This window comes from Trichomycterus rosablanca, chromosome 15 (assembly GCF_030014385.1).
Source record: "Trichomycterus rosablanca isolate fTriRos1 chromosome 15, fTriRos1.hap1, whole genome shotgun sequence".
NCBI classification, from domain to species: domain Eukaryota; kingdom Metazoa; phylum Chordata; class Actinopteri; order Siluriformes; family Trichomycteridae; genus Trichomycterus; species Trichomycterus rosablanca.
In genome coordinates this window covers 19,807,798-19,829,250 of record NC_086002.1, presented here as the reverse complement: position 1 = coordinate 19,829,250, position 21,453 = coordinate 19,807,798, and the positions used below count along the sequence as shown (strand labels likewise).

General features: G+C 37.8%; 1 protein-coding gene and 2 non-coding genes across 3 annotated transcripts in view; 2 read left to right on the top strand and 1 right to left on the bottom strand.

The window, feature by feature from the left end:
- The window catches only part of LOC134328694 (NACHT, LRR and PYD domains-containing protein 3-like), a 235,750-nt gene that overhangs the window by 43,895 nt on the left and 170,402 nt on the right, over positions 1-21,453 (top strand). The window lies entirely within an intron of this gene.
- On the top strand, positions 10,876-10,948 carry trnak-cuu (transfer RNA lysine (anticodon CUU)). The gene has a single exon. It is a non-coding gene; the product is annotated as a tRNA-Lys (tRNA).
- Positions 11,122-11,195, bottom strand: trnan-guu (transfer RNA asparagine (anticodon GUU)). The gene has a single exon. It is a non-coding gene; the product is annotated as a tRNA-Asn (tRNA).

Genomic DNA, 21,453 nt, shown 5'->3' with positions numbered 1-21,453 from the left:
TGCAGCTCTTGATGTGATTGTGGAGGTGATTTTGGGTTGTAGAGGAACGTGGACACGAGGAGCAGCAGAAATACTTGTTCAGTTCTGAAGCAGAAAATAATAAAATACATTTATAACATTATAAATAATCAAATACATTTATAACATTATAAATAATCAAATACATTTATAACATTATAAATAATCCAATACATTTATAACATTATAAATAATCCAATACATTTATAACATAAATAATCAAATACATTTATAACATTATAAATAATCCAATACATTTATAACATTATAAATCATCAAATACATTTATAACATTATAAATCATCAAATACATTTATAACATTATAAATCATCAAATACATTTATAACATTATAAATAATCCAATACATTTATAACATTATATATCATCAAATACATTTATAACATTATAAATAATAAATACATTTATAACATTATAAAATCTTCAAATACATTTATAACATTATAAATCATCCAATACATTTATAACATTATAAATCATCAAATACATTTATAACATTATAAATAATCAAATACATTTATAACATTATAAATCATCAAATACATTTATAACATTATAAATCATCAAATACATTTATAACATTATAAATCATCAAATACATTTATAACATTATAAATCATCAAATACATTTATAACATTATAAATCATCAAATACATTTATAACATTATAAATCATCAAATACATTTATAACATTATAAATCATCAAATACATTTATAACATTATAAATCATCAAATACATTTATAACATTATAATCAAATACATTAATAACATTATAAATAATAAAGATTGTTAGTAAATGTTAAACTGAGATCTGATACTAAAGTCCTGTAACGTGATTCATCCTGCATTCATCATTTCCTGCTCACACTGATCTGCATGAGCACAATACAAGCTTTCACTGTATGATGCTTCATCCCAGCTGCCTCTGATTCTATTCAATCAAAATCTTATTTTACTCAAGATAAAAAATATCTTACTGAGTTCATCTTTATCTTCAGCTTCTTCCTTCTTCACAGGCTTCATCTGGAAACCTCCACACTGTTGGTCCACTGGGGTGAGATGTTCCTCAGAGGTGACGTGTTCCACAGGGATTAAAAATCCTTCACCTGAAATGTCTTTGTTTTGTGAAGAAAATAATAAGGTTGTTATTGTTGGTAGAAGTTAGAACTAACAGACACGTACTTCTATACTATCTGTCAAAAAAAAAGACCTATAAACCTTTGTTCAAACAGGGTTTCAGCAGATTTAATAATAACAATACAACCTTAAATCAGAAAAAGTTGGGACAGTATGGAAAATCTAAATAATAATAAAACACAGATTTTCTTACACTTATGGTATAAACATAGACAACCTGGAAATTATACCACAGAATGACTTAATCTCTGATCACTCCCTACTAATATATGAAGTGTCCCTGTCCAATAATATACAGCAACCACATTGTTTTAAATGTGCACTATTACATCTGCAACTGCAGCAGCGTTTATAAACTGCCTACCAGAATTACCAAATATATCAGCATCGGAACCTAAAGAACTAGATCAGGCAACTCAAAACCTAGAGACCGTACTGCGCACAACCTTAGATAACGTAGCCCCACTCAAAACTAAACTAATTAGGGAGAAAAAACTTGCTCCATGGTACAATGACCACACATGCGCACTTAAACAAGCAGCACGGAAATTAGAACGCAAGTGGCGTCACACTACACTGGAGGTGTATAAGATTGCTTGGAAAGATGCTCTAACTGAGTATAAACATGCACTTATAAAAGCTAAATCTGTATATTATTCATCCCTAATAGAGAAAAATAAAAACAATCCTAGATTCCTTTTTGAGACAGTGTCCAAATTAACTAAAAACGTCAATGAAACTGAATCTAATATACCGCCTGACTGTACCAGCGATGATTTTTTAAAATTCTTTAATGACAAGATAGAAAAAATACGACTTCAGAGTCAGAGTGTGTCACTTGCCAATGTTAAGTATGGACTCACTCCGAGCAGCATTGGTGATAATAGTAACGAGTTAATCCAACTAAATTCCTTTAATCCAATCTCCCAAAATGAACTAACTGTGTTGATTAAATCATCGAAGTCATCATCGTGTATACTCGATCCTGTTCCAACTCGTTTACTTAAAGATTTACTCCCAGCTATTGTAGAGCCCCTGCTTACATTAATCAATGCATCCCTTAGCCTTGGGTATGTACCTAAATTGTTTAAAAGTGCTGTTATTAAACCCCTGATTAAAAAACCTAATCTTGATCCACATGTTTTATCTAATTATAGGCCAATTTCAAACCTTCCTTTTGTCTCAAAGATATTAGAAAAAGTTGTTTCCAAACAATTATGTTCTTATTTGAATGAAAATTGTATTCATGAAAAATTTCAATCAGGATTTAGACCCAACCATAGTACCGAAACCGCATTAATTAGAGTAGTTAACGAGTTGTTCATGTCTTCTGATAATGGATGTGTCTCTTTTCTTGTTCTATTAGATCTTAGTGCAGCGTTTGATACGGTCGATCATAACATTTTACTGGAGAGGCTAGAAAATACAGTAGGTGTTAAAGGACTCGCACTCTCTTGGTTTCAATCATATTTGACTGACCGCTCTCAATTCGTTTATGTAAATAATAAATGCTCAGAAACTACAAAAGTAAAGTGTGGTGTTCCACAGGGGTCGGTACTTGGACCGCTATTATTTACACTCTATATGCTTCCACTAGGTGAAATTATTCATAAACATGGCATAAACTTTCACTGCTATGCAGATGACACACAGCTGTATATATCAGCCAAACCAAATGATACTGACACAATCAGTAAGATTGAAGATTGTGTAAACGACATAAAAAACTGGATGTCGTGTAATTTTCTTTTACTTAATTCAGATAAAACTGAGGTTTTACTTGTTGGCTCTAAAGCTGCAAGAGACAAGTTGTCTAACCTAGTGCTAAACTTAAACACGTTCTCTGTTACTCCCAGCCCAGATGTAAAAAACTTAGGTGTCACAATAGATTCAGATCTCTCCTTTGATACACACATTAATAATATTACTAGAGTTGCTTTCTATCATTTGCGTAATATCTCTAAAATAAGAAATATACTATCTGTTAATGACACCGAAAAACTGATCCATGCGTTTATAACTTCTCGGTTAGATTATTGTAATGCTCTTCTAACTGGATGCTCTGGTAGATCCTTAAACAAACTCCAGTTAGTTCAAAATGCAGCAGCTCGAGTGCTAACTAGAACTAAAAAAATTGATCATATTACTCCTGTTCTATCATCTGTACACTGGCTGCCAGTTAAATTTCGCATTGATTACAAAATACTTTTACTAACCTATAAAGCGCTACATGGTCTGGCTCCACAGTATCTGAGTGAGCTTATTAATTACTACAACCCAGCACGTCCACTTCGTTCACAAGATGCAGGGTTACTTATAGTTCCTAAAATTAAAAAGACCACAGCTGGTGGAAGAGCGTTTTCTTACAAAGCTCCACAACTTTGGAATAATCTTCCTGCCTCTGTTCGGGATTCGGACACAGTCTCAATGTTTAAGTCTAGACTGAAAACATATTTATTTTCTCAGGCTTTTGATTAATATAGACAAAGGCGCAGAGCTTGGGGGTTCTTGGTCATAGAAACTTGTGGTGATCAGGGATGTTGGGTCGCTGTCGTTCTGCCTCTCTTGTCCAATCACTCAGGTTTGGGTAGGAGAGGTGGGCGCTGATGTCCTGTGAAAGCCTTCATGACCTTGTTACCTGCTTGCTCTCCCTTTTAGTTATGCTGTAATAATAAGGGCTGCCGGAGTCTAAAACTCTCTGTAAAACTGTTTGTCAACTAGCATTGTACATTATTAACTACATTCTCTGTTGTTTTACCCCGAGGGCATTCTGATGGAAACCTGTTTACCCGCCGAGGTTAAGGATTAAAGTCGAGACTGCCGGGACAACGATGCTGCTCCTGTCAGATGTGACGGGTCTGGAGTAATTGCAACGACAAGAAATCACTACAGACTTTATTGAAGACTAGAGCGGATAACAACTCTATTATTATTTAATTGTTTATTTATCTATTTATTACCAGTTATGACTTTTAGATCATTTAATTCTGTGTTTGTATGATTTGTGTAAATCGTGTATTTATTTAAAGTATCCTCCAGACCACCCAAGAAGGATGGGCCCTGCTGAGTCTGGTTCCTCTCAAGGTTTCTTCCTGTAATTTTCAGGGAGTTTTTCCTTGCCACAGTCGCCCTCGGCTTGCTCAACAGGGGTTTTTGTATCTGTTGGTCCTGGATTTTGTAAAGTTGCTTTGAGACAATGTATATTGTAAAAAGCGCTATATAAATAAAGTTGACTTGACTTGACTTGACACTGACTTTGACTTTTATTTGATGTCAGACAGGATGAAGCTGAGATATTTCATCTTTTATCTGCTCAACTTCATTTCATTTATTAATAAACATCCATTCCTGCATTTCTGCAACACATTCCAAAAAAGTTGGGACTGTTCTTTATTGGGGACAGGTCAGGACTGCAGGCAGGCCAGTCCAGTACCCGTACCCTCTTATTCCACAGCTATGCCTTTGTAATGTGTGCAGCAGGTGGTTTTGCATCGTCTTGTTAAAAATGCTGGACATCCCTGGAAAAGACGACATCTTGAAGGCAGCACATGTTGCTGACAACAGTCTGGATCCTTTTTGTCTTTGGTCTGGATCACACGCTGTCCATTTTACCATAAAAGGACCTGAAATGCTGATTCATCTGATCACAATACATGTTTCCACCTTTGGGAAAGATGGCGGCGCATGCACCCAAGCGTCTCACCAGGCTTAGTGATCTAGTGTTTATTTATTTGCCAATTTACTGCGTTTTCACTTGAATCACTCGTGTGAACTACACATACGACAGACAGACGCTGATGGACATTCATTTATACCGCTTTAAGTGTTGTTTTGGACCGTCCATTCAAGTTCAACCGGCTACTTCCAGAGGTGAGCAGAACACCGCGTCCAAGCGAGCTGTTCATCTCAACAGGAAGAGCCAAAACAGGGTAAATGTGGAGGATAGCGCGCTAAGCTAAAACTACCTTGTATCTTCCTTGCCAATATACCATGACAAAATAAAAATCTGGACCCTGACACAGAAGAGGCTTATGGACTGCAGCTAAACCACAGCGTGGTGGAACTGATGAAGAGCTTCTGTGGTGGTGTTTGTCTTTATGTAAACAAAACCTGGTGCATGGACTCTGTCATAGTTAATACCTACTGCTCTGCTGACCTGGATTACCTGGTTATAACATGTAGACCCTTTATAACCAGGTATTATAACCACCAGAGGTTTCCTGCATTGTTACTGTTGCAGTTTATATCCCTCCAGATGCTAATGCTAACGCAGCTATAAAAGATCTTTGTGAACCCAGATGGAGTCTTTATTGTTTCTGGGGACTTTAATCACTGCAGTTTAAGATCTGGACTTCCAAAGTTTCATCAGAAGCTACACCCCTCCCCCACCTGGGTCAGTCTGATCACCTGTCTTTGTTCCTGCTCCCCAAGTACACCCCAGTCATCAGACGTCTGATACCCACAATAAGGACAGTTAAGATCTGGACGGAAGCTGCAGACTCATCTCTCCAGGACCATCAGCACAAACAATCATGTATATATTAAATATATCAGCTTATATACTCGACTTTATTTATTCTCATTCATTACCCAATCATTCAGCCACTTGTATTCACCTGTCATTACTCTGTAATTATATACTAGTCTACACACTGTACAGTCAGCATGATCTGTTTAATATTCTTTACTTCTGTCTCCTCATTTCACTCACCTGCTCACTTATGCACTAAAATACACAAATATTACAAGTAATTCAGACACGACCAAATGATGAGAAATTATTTTATAAAAACGTTATAAAAATATCTTACTGAGTTCATCTGTATCTTCAGGTTCTTCCTTCTTCACAGGCTTCATCTGGAAACCTCCACACTGTTGGTCCTCTGAGAAGAGCAGTTCCACAGAAGCAACAAGTTCCGGAGGGATTAAAGTGACTTCACCTGAAATTCATCAATATGAGAAGAAGAAACTCAACAACTGGAGGAAACTGAAGGTTGTCGGTTTGATTTCCAATCACAAATAAATTCTAGTTAGATTAAAACTTAAATCCAGACTGGAGTGTAACAGCACAGGACAGTACGGTACAGTACAGGTTCTAATCCCACTATCCACTTTCTCTTGTTATTTCTACTGATTAGTGACTCCAATACTAACCACACTGTACTGTACCACACTGTACTGTACCATACTGTACTGTACCATACTGTTCTGTACCACACTGTACTGTACTGTACCACACTGTACCTCACTGTACCATACTGTACTGTACCATACTGTACTGTACCACTGTTTTGTACCACACTGTACTGTACCTCACTGTACCATACTGTACTGTACCATACTGTACCACACTGTACTGTACCACACTGTACTGTACTGTACCACACTGTACTGTACCATACTGTACTGTACCACACTGTACTGTGCCATACTGTACTGTACCACACTGTACTGTACCACACTGTACTGTACCACACTGTACTGTACTGTACCACACTGTACTGTACCACACTGTACTGTACCACACTGTACTGTACTGTACCTCACTGTACCATACTGTACTGTACCATACTGTACTGTACCACACTGTACTGTACCACACTGTACTATACCTCAATGTACTGTACCACACTGTACTGTACCTCAATGTACTGTACCACACTGTACTGTACCACACTGTACTGTACCTTACTGTACTGTACCATACTGTACTGTACCACACTGTACTGTACCACACTGTACTGTACTGTACCACACTGTACTGTACTGTACCACACTGTACTGTACCACACTGTACTGTACCATGCTGTACTACACTCTACTGTATCACACTGTACTGTACCACACTGTACTGTATCATACTGTACCACACTGTACTGTACCACACTGTACTGTACCATACTGTACTACACTCTACTGTATCACACTGTACTGTACCACACTGTACTGTATCATACTGTACTGTACCACACTGTACCGTACTGTACCACACTGTACTGTACCACACTGTACTGTACCATACTGTACTGTACCACACTGTACCGTACTGTACCACACTGTACTGTACCATACTGTACTGTACCACACTGTACTGTACCATACTGTACTGTACCACACTGTACCGTACTGTACCACACTGTACTGTACCACACTGTACTGTACCATACTGTACTGTACCACACTGTACTGTACCACACTGTACTGTACCATACTGTACTGTACCACACTTTACTGTACCATACTGTACTGTACCACACTTTACTGTATCATACTGTACTGTGCCTCACTGTACTGTACTGTACCTCACTGTACTGTACCATACTGTACTGTACCACACTGTACTGTACCATACTGTACTGTACCACACTGTACTGTACCATACTGTACTACACTCTACTGTATCACACTGTACTGTACCACACTGTACTGTATCATACTGTACTGTACCACACTGTACCGTACTGTACCACACTGTACTGTACCACACTGTACTGTACCATACTGTACTGTACCACACTGTACCGTACTGTACCACACTGTACTGTACCACACTGTACTGTACCATACTGTACTGTACCACACTGTACTGTACTGTACCACACTGTACTGTACCATACTGTACTGTACCACACTGTACTGTACTGTACCACACTGTACTGTACCATACTGTACTGTACCACACTGTACTGTACCACACTGTACCGTACTGTACCACACTGTACTGTACCATACTGTACTGTACCACACTTTACTGTACCATACTGTACTGTACCACACTTTACTGTATCATACTGTACTGTGCCTCACTGTACTGTACTGTACCTCACTGTACTGTACCATACTGTACTGTACCACACTGTACTGTACCATACTGTACTGTACCTCACTGTACTGTACCGTACTGTACTGTACCACACTGTCTGGTGGAAAAGTGGCATCAAGCTCCACATTTACTTACAGAAGAAATCATCATCCTCCTCCTCCTTTTTTATTAGTTTCTTCTGGAATTCTTCATGTTGTAGATCTACAGGGGTGACGTGTCCCTCTTCTGCTGACTGCATTATTAAAGATCTAATAGATAGACAGACAGACAGACAGTCAGACAAATAGATAGATGTGCTGTAATCATAATTAAAGGGAAATTATTTAGACTGTTGTAACTGGCTGTTGTTATTGTTATGAACTGAAGCTACTGTGGCACCAGGCAGCAAAAAGTTATTCGAATGCCTACAGTAAAATTATCTCAAAATCACAAGATTAGTACTAGAGTAAGTGTTCTTCATGGATGTTGGGGTGGCACCTGATAGCAATTTGTTTTGCTTATTATATTGCTCTTCAAAAAGTGGTATTAACACAACCGAATAGACATTTTACATGAGTTTGAGATCCGATCACAACAAATTCCTCCAGTAAAAATGTCTGAAATGTATTTCATTAATAACAGAGTCGATGCTCTTCTTGAATTGAGTGGATTTTATGCATCAGAACATGGTAAATAATGTTTATTAAACTGTAAACAGCAGTTTTACGCTTCGGGTACCGTAATACATGGTTTAAACGTGCAGTAAACAGTTTACTTCATCGAGCTAGTACACAATTAAAGACGCTCGCTTACACTTTTCACCTGACTGTGACTATAAAGCTCTACAAACCACCTGTAAACAAAGTTTAAAAATATCACGTGTTTATATAAAAATGTGAGATTTAATCATAAAGAAACGCAATCAGTTCCGCTCAATTCATTCATTTAGATGGATCGGTTCAAATGAATCGGTTCATCAGTACTGAATCATGTGTGATGCTAACAGGTAGCGGAGCAGCTAATAGTTTGTGTTTAAATGGAAGTGGAGTTAAAGCTCCTCAAATCCTCTCAGTGAAGTTTTATTATGAACTCTAGGTTTATTATGAATTAGAATGTAGTTATAATGAAATATAAGGGTTATAATTAAATACATATTTTACTTACAGATGAGGCTCTACAGTACAAACACAGCAGCTTCTTGTTCTTCTTATGATGGTTAATGGCGGATGGCAAAACAACTTAAGACGCACCAGCGCCACCAACTGGACTGGAGTTGAACAGCAGCTCAGCAATAATAACTCTCCACTAGCACATCTGTATCTCTCTATTGCCGAGGAGTTAATATGTGTCTACATCACTTCTTGTATCTATACGTATCTATTCTATTTATATTCATAAGCATGCACACACACACACATACACACACACACACACACACATATGCTTCCACGTTCACATGTTTTTGCTGTATGTGTTATTTAGGTAATATTTAGGTGATTTGATGTATTTTTATGTTGTTGAGCTTTGAATGTTATTTTTGCTTCACTGTATGTATGGTGCATCATTAAACTGTTATACATTATTTTATTCTATTTTGTTAGATGAGATGGTTTGTCTCTGTATTTAAATGACAGCTAACGATAGTGATCCGACTCTTTTAAGTATTGTGTATAACATATAAAATGTTGACTTCATCAAAAAGAATCGACTCCCTTAGCTTCCAACTGCTCATTGCTGAGTACAATCAAATTAGTGAATCGACTCTTTCGAGTCTCTTCTTGTCGTTTGACTTAAAGAACCGGATTAAAGAATCGACTTGTTTGATTCATTTGAACGCGCAGACTCACTCGCTCTCCCGCTGTGCGCTTCTCAAACTGAACTGCGTCTTTCTGTACATGAGGAAGAAATCTATGTAGAAATCTCAAATAACATGAACCTGAAGGTCTGAACTTACATTGTAGAAAAGAAAAACAAGCCAGTAGCAGCAGTGTGCACATTAAACCATTTACAGAAGGGTCATTAAGTTTGGTAAATTGAGATAATTGCATGTTTCTGACCTGAATGAGAGGGGCAGTAAAAAACCACACACTGTCAGAGACAATGTTTGAAGTCCAGGTTAATAGGACCTGCTAGAGAAGGATCACTTGTTTGTTAGTTTAGGTGTGGCCCGTACGGGGATCTAACCCGCGACCTTAGCGTTATTAGCACCACTCTCTAACCAACTGAGCTAACCGGCCAGTACATCTATTCTCTCTTTAGATCTTTGTACATAATTCTACACTGACCCAATTCAACAGCTGAAACAGACTTTCTTAATACACATCTAAGAGGTTTTGTGGGTTCTTATATGTGTGAACCATCTAAACTATATATTTCTTAAAGTTCTTGACTGAGTTTAATACCACCAACCAGTGAGTGGAGCAGATACGACTCAGGTCCTGCACACAGTAAGTAGTGCTGATACACAGTACCAGTCTGCACACCAGAGGGGCTCCAAACATCAAGTCTTCACTCAATAAATCATGTAGTTTGTAAACTTTGTGGAATGAATGTAGGATTTATTCGTGTAGATTCTGGGTTTTAGGAAGCTGACCTACTGTTAATATTTTTTCAATTGAACTAAAAACAACCTGAATTGATATTTTAATTTACAAGCAAATGTAAAGTATATTTCTATATGAAGAGCATCTGTTTCCAGATAATATACACTGAGGTGTAAAGCATAATGGAGCGGGTTCAGTAATTGTGTAGTAGTTTAAAAGTGACAGTAAGTCTGTGTCTGTTTCTGTTACTTATTCTGAATTGTGTTTGTAAACTGTGAAGTAGTTCTTAATCTGGTCGTGATGTTAGTGAATTAAACCTACCTAGAGCTGTCTGTTCTGACCTGCTGCTTAAGCCCGGCTAGCTCAGTCGGTAGAGCATGAGACTCTTAATCTCAGGGTCGTGGGTTCGAGCCCCACGTTGGGCGAGTATCTTCATTTAACATTTACAGAAACCAAAACAGCCGGTCTCTGGTAACTTATCAGGTGGATATTTGTGCTTGTAGGACTGTTGTTTACTGGATGTTTTTAGTTTCTTATTTCCACTATACTGTGGGATTACATGTTGTTGTGTCTGGCAGGCAGGTTGATAAAAGGCACTCGTCCCTGGGTGGGCTCGAACCACCAACCTTTCGGTTAACAGCCGAACGCGCTAACCAATTGCGCCACAGAGACACGCACAGTTCTTTCACATGACTTGCTAATGTTTACTTCATGCTAATAATCAGTATAACATTTTACTTACGTGTCCAGCCCTGCTACACAAACTGTCATTTTTGTCCCTGTTAAAAACTTTAGCTTAATTAAAGCAAATAAAGACACATTAAAATTTTTCATCTATTATTACAGGTTTAAAGTTGCATAAAACAAATGTTTGTACAAATAATAAAAAACCAAAGTACAAAATAAACATTTCACTTATTTTAATGATCTCACAAATCACTTCTCAGTTTTAAAGGTCAAAGGCAGTAGCATCTTTTAGATCAGAACAGCTATTAACATTAAATATCACTAAAGAGGAAATCCTGAAGACAGCAATGTAAACCTTTCATTTAAATGAAGTAAAGTTACATAGTTGATCCATGGTAAAAAAAAAAGAACCTCACAGCTTAGCACAATGGTTAAACTGCACAACCCAACAAGGTAAAATAACCCATCATGTGTTCTGTCCAATATTTACACAGTGCTGGGTTGCCATATAGCACTTTTTCACCTGCATTCGGCCTTTTCTTTCCTGTATACCAAAAACAGTCGCCATTGCAGGTCTACAACACGTTACAAAAACACTTGGGACAAAAGAGCCACAAATACTCTCTAATTTTTATATACCTGTATTATAAAATCTGTACACAAGCAACACGCTGTAATTTATTTCTAGCACCACTAGATGGAGACGATGTCTGTACAACATGTTCAACTTCACTTTAAAAGTCAGTTGAATGTGTTTTACTGTAGTAAGAATGAAAGTTTGAGCTGATCTTTGTGTCATTGTGTTGCTTTGATGAAGAAAAAGCCGCTGGGTCAGTCCCAGCTAGCAAAAAAATGTATGGCCCAGTTCTGGGCCATATCCGGCATGCCGGAACTTTTTGTGTCGGCCCACATCCGGCAGCCGGATTTGGCCCGGTGTCAAAATGAATGACGGTTAGATTGTGGCCCGTATACGGCTGCCCGGATCCCAGCCATGACTGCCAGCAATATGCCAGCACTTAACCAACTGCTAGCCAGAACAACCATTATCGGGCCAATAATGGCCCAGTTCTGGCCTGCAGTAGATTTTTAAAAGGCTTTCCCCAGCCATATGTAATCTTTAATGGTCACTGGGACTACTACAATAGTTCTTGCTTCTTATTTCTATGAAAATACTCTGTAAAATAGAATTCTACCTAGTTACATTAAAAGTTTATTACAATATATATATATATGTATATATATATATATATATATCTATACTGTATATATATATATATATATATATATATATATATATATATATATATATATATTGTAATAAACTTTGAGTGTAACTAGGTACTACAATAGTTCTTGCTTCTTATTTCTGTGAAAATACTCTGTAAAATAGAATTCTACCTACACTGTTAGACATTTCGAAGGGTTTTTACTAGGGCTGTCGAAGTTAACGCGATAATAACGCATTAACGCAATCTCAATTTAACGCGATTAAAAAAAATAGTGCCGTTAACGCAAATTCTAGTTCATGTTGAGACTTGACTGATAGAACCAACGTTTTAATGTCGGACTTGCCACCGTTGTTCATTTGCGGTTTGTTAAAATAATATAACTGAGCGTCGTAGGGATGCACTTGCATAATAAAGAAATAAATACATGGTATATTCACAAGTTGTCGGGAGCAAAACACTTCATTAACTTAATCTGTTACGGCACTGAATACCGGAGTCAAGCACGCTAGTCCATGAACTATGGAAGCCCCAAAAGGGTCAAAACACACTCACTTCGTGTAGAAACGTCCACTTTTCACATTTCACTTAAAAAACCTTGTTTTCTATAACATTTACACAGATTTTATTTAATGCGATTAATCGCGATTAACTATATGAAATTCTGAGATTAATCGCGATTAAAAATTTTAATCGTTTGACAGCCCTAGTTTTTACATTAACTTACTGGCAACACTGTTGCCAGTAAGTTACTGTAATTCAATTTAACAGTACCATAACTGTATTTTATTTTACAGTAACTTAATGTTACTGTAATTGCATTTTACAGTAACACCACAGTAAAAACTTAGGTTAACTGTACAATACTGTAATTATTTATTAAATTTAATTTTAAATAAAAACTTGTACTTATTTGACTTATAACTTACACAATACTGCTATTTAATCCACACAGACAATTATTGCAACATATCAAATTCTTTATTTAAATCACTGCAAATGCTTAAAGCACTTTCAACAAAAACGTGTACAAGTACAGAATTTCCTTAAAAACATTCTTACTTTAATCCATGCAACTTTCAAAATACATTTAAAACAACACATTTAAAATAACACAGTGTGCATTAACTTAACATGTACAAAATTCATGTTAATTCATATTACAGCAAAACACTTTTACTGTTAAAAAATTCAGTATTGGATGCATAGTACAACAATGAACAATTAATCTAGATTAAGAAATAACACAAGAGCTTCAGAAATGCAGGGTTACAGAAACACAGTAGTTTTGGTATAAAACTCCACTCAACACTGTGGACTCACATACCCGACTTAACATGAAATGAACCGTGTTCCTAGGTAGACCCTGGGTAGCAAACAAAGCGAGGTAAATCACTTCTCAACCTGCAACCTGCTTTTTTCTTTTCCATTAACAATCCATTCAGCATTGTTCACCTGTAATCATAGAAAGATCATCTTTAACAGTTCTATGCAATTCTATACAGTATCCTCAAAATAAATCTAATCTTTCTGAAATTACAATGTTTTGTAAGGATCCTGCGGCGACTGTTAAACGATGTCACAGTTTACAGCGTCGCAGGAGATTAGCTACTATGCTAGCGCTGTCGTGTCGTAAATTTCACCTAACCTGACTAACTTAGCTTTTAAACATGAAACTCTCACAGTCATTTGTAAAATGGAACGTTTACTTGTTTTACTTTGGAAAAAAGTTGCCGACAACTAATGCTAGCGCTCCTATAGTGCACAACAGTCCCGACAACCGTGACTAGTGTTAATTTATTGTCGTAACTGTCGTAGACTCTTTACCTTTATTTTTTGCTGGTTCCCAGTTTTGGTGTAAAAAATTATCTTCAAGGGTCAGCACCTCTGCTGCTCTACTGCGGCTCCATCCATCATAGCCAAACTGTTTCTGTGTGCGCGCCTCTCCTTAACTCCTTTCCGCAAAACCTGAGATAATGTGGTGGTTCCGAAGCTGAACCGTTCTGGAGGACCATGTGCATCCAATGGCGGTGCCGTGTATCAGGATGACAATGCACCAATACACACAGCAAGACTGGTGAAAGATTGGTTTGATGAACATGAAAGTGAAGTTGAACATCTCCCATGGCCTGCACAGTCACCAGATCTAAATATTATTGAGCCACTTTGGGGTGTTTTGGAGAAGCGAGTCAGGAAACGTTTTCCTCCACCAGCATCACGTAGTGACCTGGCCACTATCCTGCAAGAAGAATGGCTTAAAATCCCTCTGACCACTGTGCAGGACTTGTATATGTCATTTCCAAGACGAATTGACGCTGTATTGGCCGCAAAAGGAGGCCCTACACCATACTAACAAATTATTGTGGTCTAAAACCAGGTGTTTCAGTTATTTTGTCCAACCCCTGTATATATATATATATATTGTAATAAACTTTGAATGTAACTAGGTAGAATTCTAGGTAAAATTCATTTAAAGGCAAACCTGCAACACCAACGGGTCTTATTACTTAACCCTGGACCTACCCGCCAACAAACCTACCTCTCCTATTATTAATTATTAAAATACACAAACACTAAAGACAATATAAAAACGTTACTTAACTCGCCCGCCGGCGAGACCCTCCCCCGGGGTCAAAGCTTGTGGCGTTGTCCGTTGTTTAGAAATCACACAGGTTGGACTCCCGTTCACCAGCTTCCCTTTTCGAGGTCTGTGATTGTAGCATCGTCCATTGTCTAGAAATCACACAGGTTGGACTCTGAATAATAGGCGGCAGAACTCCTAACCCCCGACCTATCTTTCTACAGGAGGCAGCTGTGCCTCCCCTCCTCACACAGGAACAGCTAAACCACCTAGCTAACTATCTTCATCGCCGGCTGTCCTAACAACAGCGAACGACACCCTCCCCAACCAGTACCGAACTTCTCCAGCCGCCCAGACGCTCAGTCATCCGTGCGCTACAATGGCTCCTCTCGTCTCTCTCGCATCTCCCACACGCTCCCCTTTTATCACCCACAGGCAAGGACGGATTAAGGATAGTGTGGGCCCCTGGGCCCCATCCCCCCACCCCTACTCTTGGGAGACAGCAGTGGTGACATTTAAAGCTGCCCCTTCATACACCTCAAAGTTATCTCTCTGCGCTGCCACAAAGTCTCGTAAAGACAAGAGAAGTTGTGTAGCTGTACATATGTCAATATCATGCTTCTGCAGCTGCAGGCTTGTGGCTTGGAACCTCTGTAGTATTGTGTCCCAGAAGTATGCCATGAAGGCCATCTCCAACGTGTCCAATTTGTCACAGAGTGCAGAGGCTTCACTTCGAGTTACACATTTCTCCTCCATATCTTTAGACATATCATTCAATGCCTCTCTCAGTTGTGCATAATATTTCCAAAGAGCCTTAGTTGACTCAGCTTGTGCGCTCCATCGAGTACCTGACAGTGATTTCAGTGTGAGTTTGATATCAGTATCACGGAAAACCTTTCCCCACCTGTGTGTAGATGATGCACAAAATGTGTACATTGCCTGTACAAAGTCAAAAAAATGTCCAGCTTCTGGGCTACTGTCAACAGCATTGACACCAACTAAATTCAGTGAATGTGCTGCACAGGGGACATAACAAATCAAAGGGTTTCTTTGTTTAAGATGAGCTTGGACTCCATTGTACTTTCCCGACATGTTACTTGCATTATCATATGACTGGCCCCTACAGTTGGATAAGTCTAGGCCCAGATTCTCCACCATAGCAACGACACACTCTGCCAAACTGTCCCCACTATGGTTTTCAATAGGATTAAAAGCTAGAAAACGCTCAACTACATGTCCGTCATTATTAACAAACCTAAAAATAAAAGTAAGTTGGTCCACATGAGCAAGGTCTGGAGTGGAGTCAACTATAACAGAGAAGTATTTTGATTCTTTGATCTCATTAACAATTGCCTGCTTTGTTCTCTGTCCCATCAAATGGATAAATTCTTCACACACTGTCGATGATAAGTAGGACACAGAACCTTTTCCCTTACCTCCAAACCTTTGGAGGTGCTCAGCTAGGAATGGGTCAAATTTGGCTAAGAGTTCTATGATGCCCAAAAAATTACCATTGTGGGCTGATCCTAATAGCTCATCATCTCCCCTGAAAGCAAGTCCCCTCTCCCCCCAAAACTGGATGACTGCAACAACTCTTTTCAAAACTTCCCGCCAGTATTGTCTTTCTGCATCAATTTGTTTGACAATATCAGAATCAATTGTTGCTGTGCCTCTGGAGCGATTATATAATGCTAGCATGCAAGCCCTATGCTCCACACTCCCCTCATGCTCACCAATCCGCTCTGAATGTTTCCAGTCAGAAAATCCATGAACAAAAGTATTGTGCTTACTGGAAAACAGTTTGCAAGCAAAACAATACACACAGCCAGTTGAAGGAGAGTAAAGTAGCCACTGCCTAGTCACAGTTTGCCCGTTGGGTAGAGAGCAACTGAGTAGAGCATTTGTAAAGCTCCTACTGGTACCCCCAATGCCTCTATCCCTGACTGAGGCTGGGTACTTAGCACTTCTGTTTTGAAATGCAGCTTCTAACAAGAATCGACTTGGCTTGGTCGGTAATGGTACTGGGCCATAAAGCAGGGTCAATGACCGTTTCACACCAGGAGTTGGGGTCCTTGCCCTCCTCGTTTGAAAAACGACACTCACACAATGCAGCTGGCTGGTCTGATTGTGGGTCTGACACACCTGCAACTTTCCTTTCATGGTCTTTCTGCTGCTGGTCTATGGTAGCCTGGCAGGGCTGGCATTCCTGCTCTGCACCTGACTGGGTCTGCAAAGGTACATAGTCACTGACAGGTGACACTAAGCCAGTGGTGATCACATCTTCATTGCTAGAACTCTGATCACTGCTAACATTAGCAATACTTGTCTCACTCATATCCAGTGGTTTCTCAAAGAAGTTTGAGATCAAAGGAACGCTTTTCAGGAAATCTGCCTGATTTGCTTCCTTAATCTTTTTTGCTTTTCTTTTTGAGGCACCACTTTTTTGTTTGGGATCCATGTTATTAATGGCAAGTGTTTCTTAAGATGCAAATATAGACGCTTGTCTTGCAAATTCCTATTCCTATCCAATACTTACTATGTTGTTTCTATGTTGTATGTTCAGGAAAAAAATACAATCACAAAATTGTAGAACCAGATACAATATGTAATAAAAAAAGGCTGACCTATAACTATTTAGCTATAAATTGTTGTTATTGTAAATGTATTGTATGTATGTACTAATATTATAAAGCTTACACTTATACTATTATCAATAATGTAATATGCAAATAACAATAAGCTTTTAAAAAAGCTGTGAGTTGCTAGTTAGCAACGTTACACTAGCCTTGAAAAAGGCTGTGAACCTTTCAAAGTTTAATATATTATATATAGTAATATAATATTATATCATGTAATATAATATAATATAATATAATATAATATATAAGCCTTTGAAAAGACTATGAAAAGAATGTAAGAGAATATATGCAATATAGTATAGTATAATATAATATAAAAATATTTATATATATTATAAAATAATACAATGCAGTATAAAGGGCAATGAGCCTTTAAAAAGGCTGTTGGTTGCTGATCTGGTAATAGCAAGGTAAAAGTTGTAGTAAAAGCACAGAGCAAGATGGCAAGCTGAACTGTCTGAATGTGAGGAGTTTTGATACTGGCAGGGGGTTTTATATAGATCTTGCATATTCACTTGGAAGTTCTCGCAACACCTGATTGGCTCAGCCCCCGTGGGAATTTAGGGCAATGTAACAATTTTTCACCACTGAGTGAGAGAGTGGGGGAGGGGCAGCCACTATCTACTACAAAAAATGCTGTTTTGTGTGTGTGTGTGTGTGAGAGAGAGTGGCATGGAGAGGGAGACAGGGGGAAGGTTTTGAGTATATTAAAAATGCTGTGTTAATGATATTAAATCAAGTTTAATTATTGTCGAGACCCCTTCACACTGCCTTGAAACATGTCAAGTCATGTCAAACTGTCATTGAATAGTCATTGAATAACAAGCTGAATAAAATATGTTTTCCAATAAATAATCCTCAAACAAAATATCAGGGTTACACACATACGCAGCCACAGCTACTACAACAAAACCACTTGCTGTTTCATCATCTGTCACCAAACCAAAATTGTGCTACTCAGTAAAATTAGCTTGCAGTTCTGTTGTATGAAAAGGCACTTTTCCTTTCATGCATTCCCTTAGAGCTAGAGTGACCACTGGTCTCTTTACTGTTGTTTATTAAAGGGGAAACATGAAACTAGTCAAATGGCTTGTTGTTTTCACATAAGTGAAATCACACCCTTGGCCAAATTCACTCAATTTAATCGGTGTCAAAGATAGCATTCATCAGACAAATTGCTTGTCTTAAATTTAAATAATTGCAAAAATTGCTAAATTAAATTAAAGACAAGCAATTTGTCTGATGAATGCTATCTTTGACACCGATTAAATTGAGTGAATTTGGCCAAGGGTGTGATTTCACTTATGTGAAAACAACAAGCCATTTGACTAGTTTCATGTTTCCCCTTTAATAAACAACAGTAAAGAGACCAGTGTCTCTGCGCTTAAGAGAAATTGAACATAATAATTTTGAAACAATACAAATTCAGAAACATTAAGTAAGGGCCTGAATCGCATATTTGCAACAAAACGTCTGTTATGAAATATGGTAGCTTGCCTGGCAATTTGTAGGTCCCTAGAAAGTCAAGGAGCCATGGTAAACGAGCCATTAGGTTTCCTCATAAGGTGTTAGGGAAAATTTAGGCACAGTCTTCTTCAGTCTTTTTAAAGAAAGTAATAGAATATGTGATTGGTGAACTTCATAAATGGCAAAATTATTTCACCCCAACAATACTATCACCAACATTATTATCATATTTAACACCATTTTTGGAGAATTAAAACGTAACTATACATTTGTACTAGTTACAAAATAGCAGGTGCTTGGAGATTCCTGCTTGGAGATGCTGAAATGATAACGGAGCGCAAGACATGACAGCAAGGTGAGAAAAGCATCTATCTGTAGCCATGGTGACGGCAGCTTCCTTCTTCCACTCAAAAGCAAAGAGGGCGTCCCAGAGTTTAGTCCTGAGTTTAGACCCTCCCCTTAATCTGAAGCACCCTTCACAGCACAGAGTGTGACTTCATATGGAGTGTCACTCTGTAGTGGAGTGTTAGTGAGGAGGGAACGGTTTGGGAAAGGCCGAATGACTGTGGATGAGGTTACCTCAGCAACCCTCTGTGTGTTCAGTTTTCTCAAGGTACTTTACTTAACTGACCTATTGACTGTGTGATTACAGTGATTAAGTAACATTATTGAAGTTACATCTCAATATGAGAAGCGAATTTAAATCATTTTAACATTTGTTTTAGCTTAGTTTAGCTCAGTTCGTTTTACTGAATCGGTTCTTTTAAATCATCCGTTTAAGCGAATCGAAAAACTGAATCGATTGATTCATTAGGGTTTAATGCAATCGGTTCGGAAGTGCAGAATCGGTTCGGACGAATCGTTAGCAACATTGCTTATTGTTATTAGCATTAAAGCTGGTAGTGGTGGATATATTTAGGGTAAAGCACAACTCCTCCATCTGATGACAAATTTGGAGGAATATTAGTTGTGTTCTGATTACTTATTTGGTTGGTTGACTAATCAGAATGTTATTCAAAATATTAAATGTTGTAAATGTCTAATTCAGTTAATATTTGGTATTGTAATTACACAAGACTCTCTGAGAGAGAAACACAGTACCTTGTAATTATATTTTTTGTCTTTCTTTTAGGACAGAGAAACAGACGTTTTACGAGTTTTTGCAACCATCTTTAAGAATGGAAAAGTTCAAGGAAGATATATTTCGTACCATTACTGTTAAACTGTTTGTAATCTTGTTTTAATTTACTACACGGTGGGTGTGCAAAAACAGGATGACACATTTACACAGTATGTGTCGTCCCTGAGCACACTCCTCACATGTGTTGAAATTCCACACAGTGTGTGTCGTTTTTAACACATTTCTTTTTAGAGTGTATGATTGTTCCACAGTCCAAAGACATGCAAGTGAAGTAAATTGGAGACACAAAATTGTCCATGACTGTGTTTGACATTAGAGGCTTGAAGTAGGGCTGGGCGATTTTGCCAAAAAAAAAAAATCTTGATTATTTTAAAATTATAACTGATTCTCTGATTTTTTTTGTTCTTGTATAATGCAATTGAAATAAGACTCAAATTTCTTTTTTTGCATCATAATTTGAAAGACTACAGAAGTGCAAAAATAGTAACAACACCTATAATTATCCTTTTAAGGGACTCAAACTTAATAACAATAACGATATCACAATAATTAACAATAATTAAAACAAAATAGAAATCTGAATTATCTATATCCTTTATAAGAATAGCTCACAAACAACTCTTATTTTAAATAATGTGCAGCAGAACCTCCTTACATTAGGAAAAGAACTACAAAAAGTTCTTTACAGGTTTCTTAAAAAAAACACGAGCCTGTTTACTGTTTCCACCACTGACTGAGTCTGTATCAGTATCTACACTGGGGGGCATCAAGTAATCACTCAGCTCAGCTTTGGTTTTGTCCTCTTGTGATTGGGGGGTGGATGGAGGGGGCAAGTTCCGCTTCTAACAATATGGACTACAATTCCCATGAGCCACGTACTGTCACGTGACTCGCATGTCCCAGTCAGCCAATCCTGATTGCGCTCATCGGCTGCGGAGTTTTGATTCAGTTCAGCGGTGTTTGATTCACTCTTAATTAAACTCTTCTGTTTGTGTCTCGTTTTGCTGATCGTGTTTGTGCTCCTTATTTCTTAATCTAACCGTTACTGTGTATGACACTTCTTGTCTTCCATTTACTGTTTTAGTCTATCCTACTTTGATTCTCATCCAGTTCGTGATGCTCACATTTAGATTCTGCTTTTCAATGTTGTGCCTAAACTACAACTACAAAAACTGCCAGATTCAGTCTA